Here is a 6,545-nt window from a genome sequence, read left to right on the forward strand (position 1 = left end):
ATTAGGGACTTGATAAGGTTACCTTGATGCCGACTTGAAGGACCTTGACAAGAGGACTTAAGGACGACTGGACTAGTACTTGAGAATGACTTAAGAAAAACGACTGACTAGTACTTGAGGCGTGACGTGATCAGGTACCTCAGTAAGTGCTGCCTGGAAGACCTTTTCGACTTCTCTGTCCTTCTTGAAGTCCTTCCAAGAGGCACCAAAGGTGCCCGCAAGTTCCTTCAAGTCGACATGCTGAGCTACGTGCAAAGCCGCAGAGGCGACTGCCATTAACTTACCGCACTTCAAAGACAACCACCCGCAGGTTATCTTAAGTTCTTGGGCGATAACATAGTCCTCGCTTATGTCCTTCCGTAGTTGCTCCACGTCGTCTATGGGCCAGCGCAAGTCCAAGTAATTTAGTCGCAAGTCGGATAGCGGAGTCTGCTACGGCGTCCGTGGTCTTACTTGCAAGGGCGGCCTCGTACCTCTTATGGAACTTTTTGACTTCCTCTTCTGACAACTTATTAACCTGCTCATGGGTAAGTTCCTTGCCTATCATTTCTTTGCACTTCCCCGAAGACACCAGGATGTTGAGTTGTTCCTTAAGGTTACTTTCATCTAGCTGTGTGGGGACTTCATCTAAGAGCTGCTCAATCTCCATATATGTTAATGGAATACGGAAACCTCAAAGAGAAGATCATCTTGGAATGTTGGTGCGTTTTTAAATGCCGCATGTATTCATGCAACTGTTCCTTGGATATCTCACCCCCATAGTCGCTTAAGATGGTTTCCAGGTCACTCCGGCTCGGAGTATAAAATACGACAAGTGAAACTATGTTTTCCCTGAAGGGCTTAGAGACGCTGGTAAGCTGCTGCGAGAGCAACCAAACGCTGATATTGTCATGCCTACCGCTGAAGGCGAGTTTAACGAGCTCGGAAGTGCGTCTTTTTACGTCGTCCCCGCAGGCAATGTCATCCAGTATGAGGAGTGTCTGCGTATCTTTAGGGAATTGCTTGTGCCAGAACTTCAAATGGCTGGATAACTCGTTAGGGTCTAAGATATCCACAAAGAAGTCGTCATCGTTCACTCCTATGCCCGTCCAGGTGCGGTTATTCACGTAGGTGGGACAAAGCAGCACGACGTAGTCGAAACGGTATCTAAAGGGTCCTAATAACTGCTCCACGATGAATTGGGTCTTTCCGCAGCCGGTGGGTCCTACTATCAGAGCATTGCAGGGAATATGGTTCGGATCCATTATATATACGATGGACCCAGTGGACGCAGTAAGAAGGATTGCCACCGACGCAAAAGATAAAAGAGACACCATAGAAATGCAAAGGGAGGAGATCGATCGGCTGCTGGAGCGCGTGCAGGAATTGTATGATGAAATGTGCAGCCTGAAGCGCGCGGAGAGGTTTGGTGCGCTTTTGACGATGGCCGGTTGGGCAAAAGAAAGCGTGCAGGACTTTATGCGATATCCGCTGTAGAGCTGTTTGAAAGACACCTAAGAATGTTAAGTATAAGGTTGTTAAATTGTTAAAGATATATGCGTGTGCTGTTTAAAAGACACCTTAGAATGTTGAGTATAAGGTTGTTAAATTGTTAAGGATATACTGCGCGTGCCGTTTATAAGATGTCTTAGAATGTTAAGCGTATGGTTGTTAAATTGTTAAGGATGTCTGCATGTGCTGTTTAAAAGACGCCTCAGAATGTTGAGTATAAGGTTGTTAAATTGTTAAAGATATACACACGTGCTGTTTAAAAGACGCCTAAGGATGTTGAGTGTATGGTTGTTAAGGATGTCTTGCATGTCACTTCTAAAAGACACCTAAGAATGTTGAAGATAAGGTTGTTAAATTGTTAAAGATATATGCGTGTGCTGTTTAAAAGACACTTAAGAATGTTGAAGATAAGGTTGTTATATTGTTAAAGATACTACTTTCCTTAAAGAAAGAAATAACCCTATTCTTAGATATCTTCTTAAAAAAGTAATAGTCTTTAACAACCTTATACTTAACATTCTAAGACATCTTTTAAATGACTCATATGTATATATCTTTAACAATATAGCAACCTTATACTCGACATTCTAAGACATCTTTTAAACGGCACATGCACGTATATCTTTAACATTCTTAGGTGTCTTTTAAACGACTCATATAAGATATCCTTAACGATTTAACAACCTTATCTTTAACATTCTAAGGCATCTTTTAAACGACTCATATAAGATATCCTTAACGATTTAACAACCTTATCTTTAACATTCTAAGGCATCTTTTAAACGACTCATATAAGATATCCTTAACGATTTAACAACCTTATCTTTAACATTCTAAGACATCTTTTAAATGACTCATATAAGATATCCTTAACAATATAACAACCTTATACTTAACATTCTAAGACATCTTTTGAACGACACACGCACACATCTTTAACAATATAACAACCTTATACTCAACATTCTGAAGTGTCTTTTAAATGACTCATGTATATATCCTTAACAATATAACAACCTTATACTCAACATTCTGAAGTGTCTTTTAAATGACTCATACGAGACATACTTAACAATATAACAACCTTATACTCAACATTCTGAAGTGTCTTTTAAATAACTCATACGTATAACTTTAACAATTTAACAACCTTATACTTAACATTCTTAGGCGTCTTTTAAAAGTAGCATGCATATGCTCCCGTAGACCTATTTTAAAAGACACCTAAGAATGTTAACAATAAAGTTAAAAATACGTTATATTGTGGTTAAGGTACACTTAAGTATAAATGAACTGTTCAATGTGTAAAAAGGTGTTCAGCACCAAGCAAAGACTACAATACCACGTTCGTCGTGGCGTTTGCACAAAGAAACCAATTAGTAAAGTTTGTAAGGATTGTGGTAAAGAATTCAGTACCGTTCAAAAGATGCGACAACATCAAGACAAACGCATTTGTGGGCTTTGCAAGGGCTGTAATAAGGAATTTCCTAACACCTCCGAGCACCTGAAAAGGGGCGTCTGTGAACAAAGCAGACAGTGTAGTTTCTGTAATAAGATACTAAGCAGTCGTCAACGTTTACAAACGCATCGGAAAACACATGAAGTCAACTATCGATTTCTCTTTGGGGCGTATGACCTAGAAGGCGTGGATTGCTACCAATGTGCGGATTTGATGTGTCGCTGCCCGCATAAAGAGGATTACTTAAGGAATCGCATAGATTACCATAAGAAGATAGTCCGTACTTTCCCCTCTTTTGAACGCGCCGAAGGCGTTCCGTGGACTAAAAGGGAGTATTGGAGGCAGGAGTGCGACCGTTGTGGTTGCATCAGAGAAGAGGAACATATCTTCAACTGCCTCGACAAATAAACGTCCTTAACAATATAACAACCTTATACTCAACATTCTGAGACCCTTTTAGAATGGGGTTTGCGCAAAGAGTCTCAAATCCCATTCTTATTTTTCTTGTTGTTTGTTAAGTATCATCAAAACCCCTTTTAAAGGTATATGCTAGCCTACTTTGTGGCATTTCTGGGAGGATTCCTAATCACCCTTTCAATATATGGACTGTATTACGTGTGAACTACCAGCCGATTGCATTACGACCCCCAAACCGCGTAAAAAATACACCTGCCTTCATTGCGGCAGTGCATTTCTCAAAGAATCCTTTGTGGGGCATCGGTGCTCCGCGGAGCAGCGGACTTTAGCAGACATTACGAATGCAGAGGACTCTCAGGCTCATACTTGACTACGTCAAATACCCACCTGCCATCCTTCTTACCATGACTCATAACATGGGTAACGTCCTGCCCTTCGATGGCGTACCTTATCCTATCGGGCGCCCAAAGGGTGTATGTTCTTTTTTTTATTCTTTAAGACCAAGCGCAGGCGGTCTAAATCCTCGAAGACCACGTAATTCTTTATCTCGTAGATTTCCCCCACCTGCAAATCCCTCCAGTGCGTTTGTATAAACTTTAACTCGTTAAATTTATCCTTGTCCATATATTCTATGAAATATCTTTAAGTGTGTTGCCAAAGTCTCCGAGGTTTTAAAGACCTTACAACACCACCTGCAGGGAATTCGTAGGTGTTCAGCATACGCAGTGATCTCCCTGCAAATGACATCGTAGTCGCTGCTTATGAGCACCTTATAGCCGTTTTCTTCATACCTCTGTAAGAGCAGTTGCTGATCCTCAGATAACCTGCCATTGCCTTTTGGGGTCTTTAGCTCTATGCAGAATCCACAGTAATGTGTGTGCGCATTCAAGATCATTAAGTCGGGTTGACCGCGTTGATATCCTTTCTGCCAGCACTTTATACGTTTGCCGTCTGAATCCTGCAGTTCACCTAGACCGGGTGCTATGAGCATTTGGGGGTAAAACTTGCGGATGTAATCAACGACTTTCTTATGTAGGTCGAATTCATTTTCTATTTTGAATACCAACTTGTTTGGACCGTCAAACCGCCTTTCATACTTACCTGTTTTCCTTAGCGCGGGTAGGACTTCTTCGAAGACCCAATCGCGAAACTTAACGGCTTGGGGTAACTTAGAGCTAAATATCAGTTCATACAAACCTGGCTCAGATATGAACACAGAATGTGGGTGCATAGAAGCGCCCTGTTTTAGGGCCCTTCCTAACTCACTCGACCTTTTCTGGTATTTCTCAGAAACGTGCTCCCTGATTGCGTTTCTCGTTTTTTCATATCCTAATGCAGCTGCCACCTCTTTTCCCTTAAAGTACAAAGTTTCGCCTTGCACTATGCATTGCAGTTTCGTACCGTTGTTTTCAAATATTTGCAGCATTGTATATCTAAGAAATATTTTAACCTTAATATGCAACACTTTTAAGTTGGTTCATTTCCACGCTCAGTTGCGCGTCTGAGACGACGAAGACGTAGCAGTTTATCTTGTCGCTGTCGCCGGCACTGGTGTTCTTGGTGCGCTTGATCTCCAATGTTATACCATCCTGCGTATTTACTAGACGTAAACCCTGGCCATGTAGGTCTTCGTCGTTAATGGTGCGCATGTCAATCCACAGCGCATATTTGTCCTTAAAGAATTCCTCGGGGCTAATTTGGTCGCCAAACTTGCGCATTGCCTCCCTGTACACGTCTGCGGGCTTTATTCCCTGCGAGTAGACCTTGTTTGGAACGCCGTTTATGTTGACCCCTACGTTAGTAATGTTGGGGTTGTGAAAGGCTTCGGAGTCGCGCTTACCGGCTTCGTAGGGTTTGGCAAACACCAGCATTAACCCCGTGAGACTTCTTCGCGGGAGGTTAATGCTTTGGTTGATAACCTCATCCGTCTTATCCAGGAAGCTGAACGTCTTATACATCACTACGTGGTCGTATAAGAATGCCTTCCCGGAGCTGTATTCCATGCCAGCGCTACGGGCCAGCTCTTCGCTGTACACCGTTTCGTACTGTAGCTCTAAGTTGGTGATAGAATAGGGATCAACAGTCCCGCTAATTGCGCTGTCCATTCCTCCAATGACGTTCGTAGTGTCCGCCAAGGTTACTTCAAACTGTAACTCGGATAACTGTCTGGGGTAGTACACGCCATGGTTCGTAATTACTTCAAAGTCCAAAGGGATAACGTATTTGGTACCGTACGCAGTTACTACCCTTGTTGCGTCTGCTACTGCGGTTGCTCCGCTGGAGTCAGTAGGCGCCGGGTTGGTGTCGCTGCGAAGCTTACGAAGGATAACGCTTCCGATTCCCTGCTCTATCTTTTGTGCACGGTCAAAGGCCGTCAACCATAAATCTTTGTACGTGGTGTACAGGTCGTACCTATTTAAGTCTAAGAGGGATTCCCCGGCAAACTTGATTCTCATCTTAGAGACGAGGTTCCTACCCACGTTATTGACGGTATAGCGCTTGTCCTTGGTGCTTGGTTGTATTGCTAGGTCAAACCTTAACGCCAGGGTGCCAGGAACCAATACTAGGTTATCCGTTAGGCGGGGAACGCCCACATACAGCGTTTCTCCAGGCTTTGCGCTGCTGGGCGTGAATGTGACCCGATGAAAGGTGCGTTCTGCTTTCAGCCCGCCAACCTGCTTAGGTAATACGTTGGGATTTAACTTTGAGCTTATCATATATAATGGAAGTAGAAGGAACGGATTTTGATCCCCTTACCGAAGAAGGTCAAGTAGACATTAACGACGAAGAATACGAGTCTTTACTTCCTAATGACAACGTAGACGGACGAGGTCTCTTTGAGAAATTGCTGAGCAAGTATGGCGTCAGGGCCCGCGATGCTATGCGTTCCTTAAGAGATAAATTCAAGTCTAAGAACCCCCACACGCCCATTCCAGAATACTTACAAATGGAATCCCTTGGCGTGCGGTCGGACTTAATAGCGGACCTCATCAAGGACCTAAGGGAGCGATACCCAAGCCTAAACCTGGCTCTTTTGGACTTCCAAATAGGAGACAAAGGGCAGGTTCAAGTTAGAGAATCGGGTAGGGAAAAATGGCACAACCTGTATCAAAGGAAGAATTCCCACCTGCTTAACAACCGGCTTCCAAAAGGAGTCACAAATGCGCTGGGAACGCCC

This window comes from Actinia tenebrosa, unplaced genomic scaffold, assembly GCF_029948245.1.
Source record: "Actinia tenebrosa isolate PJP-AT-01 unplaced genomic scaffold, QUT_ActTen_1.0 PGA_scaffold0__85_contigs__length_37466705, whole genome shotgun sequence".
NCBI classification, from domain to species: Eukaryota; Metazoa; Cnidaria; class Anthozoa; order Actiniaria; family Actiniidae; genus Actinia; species Actinia tenebrosa.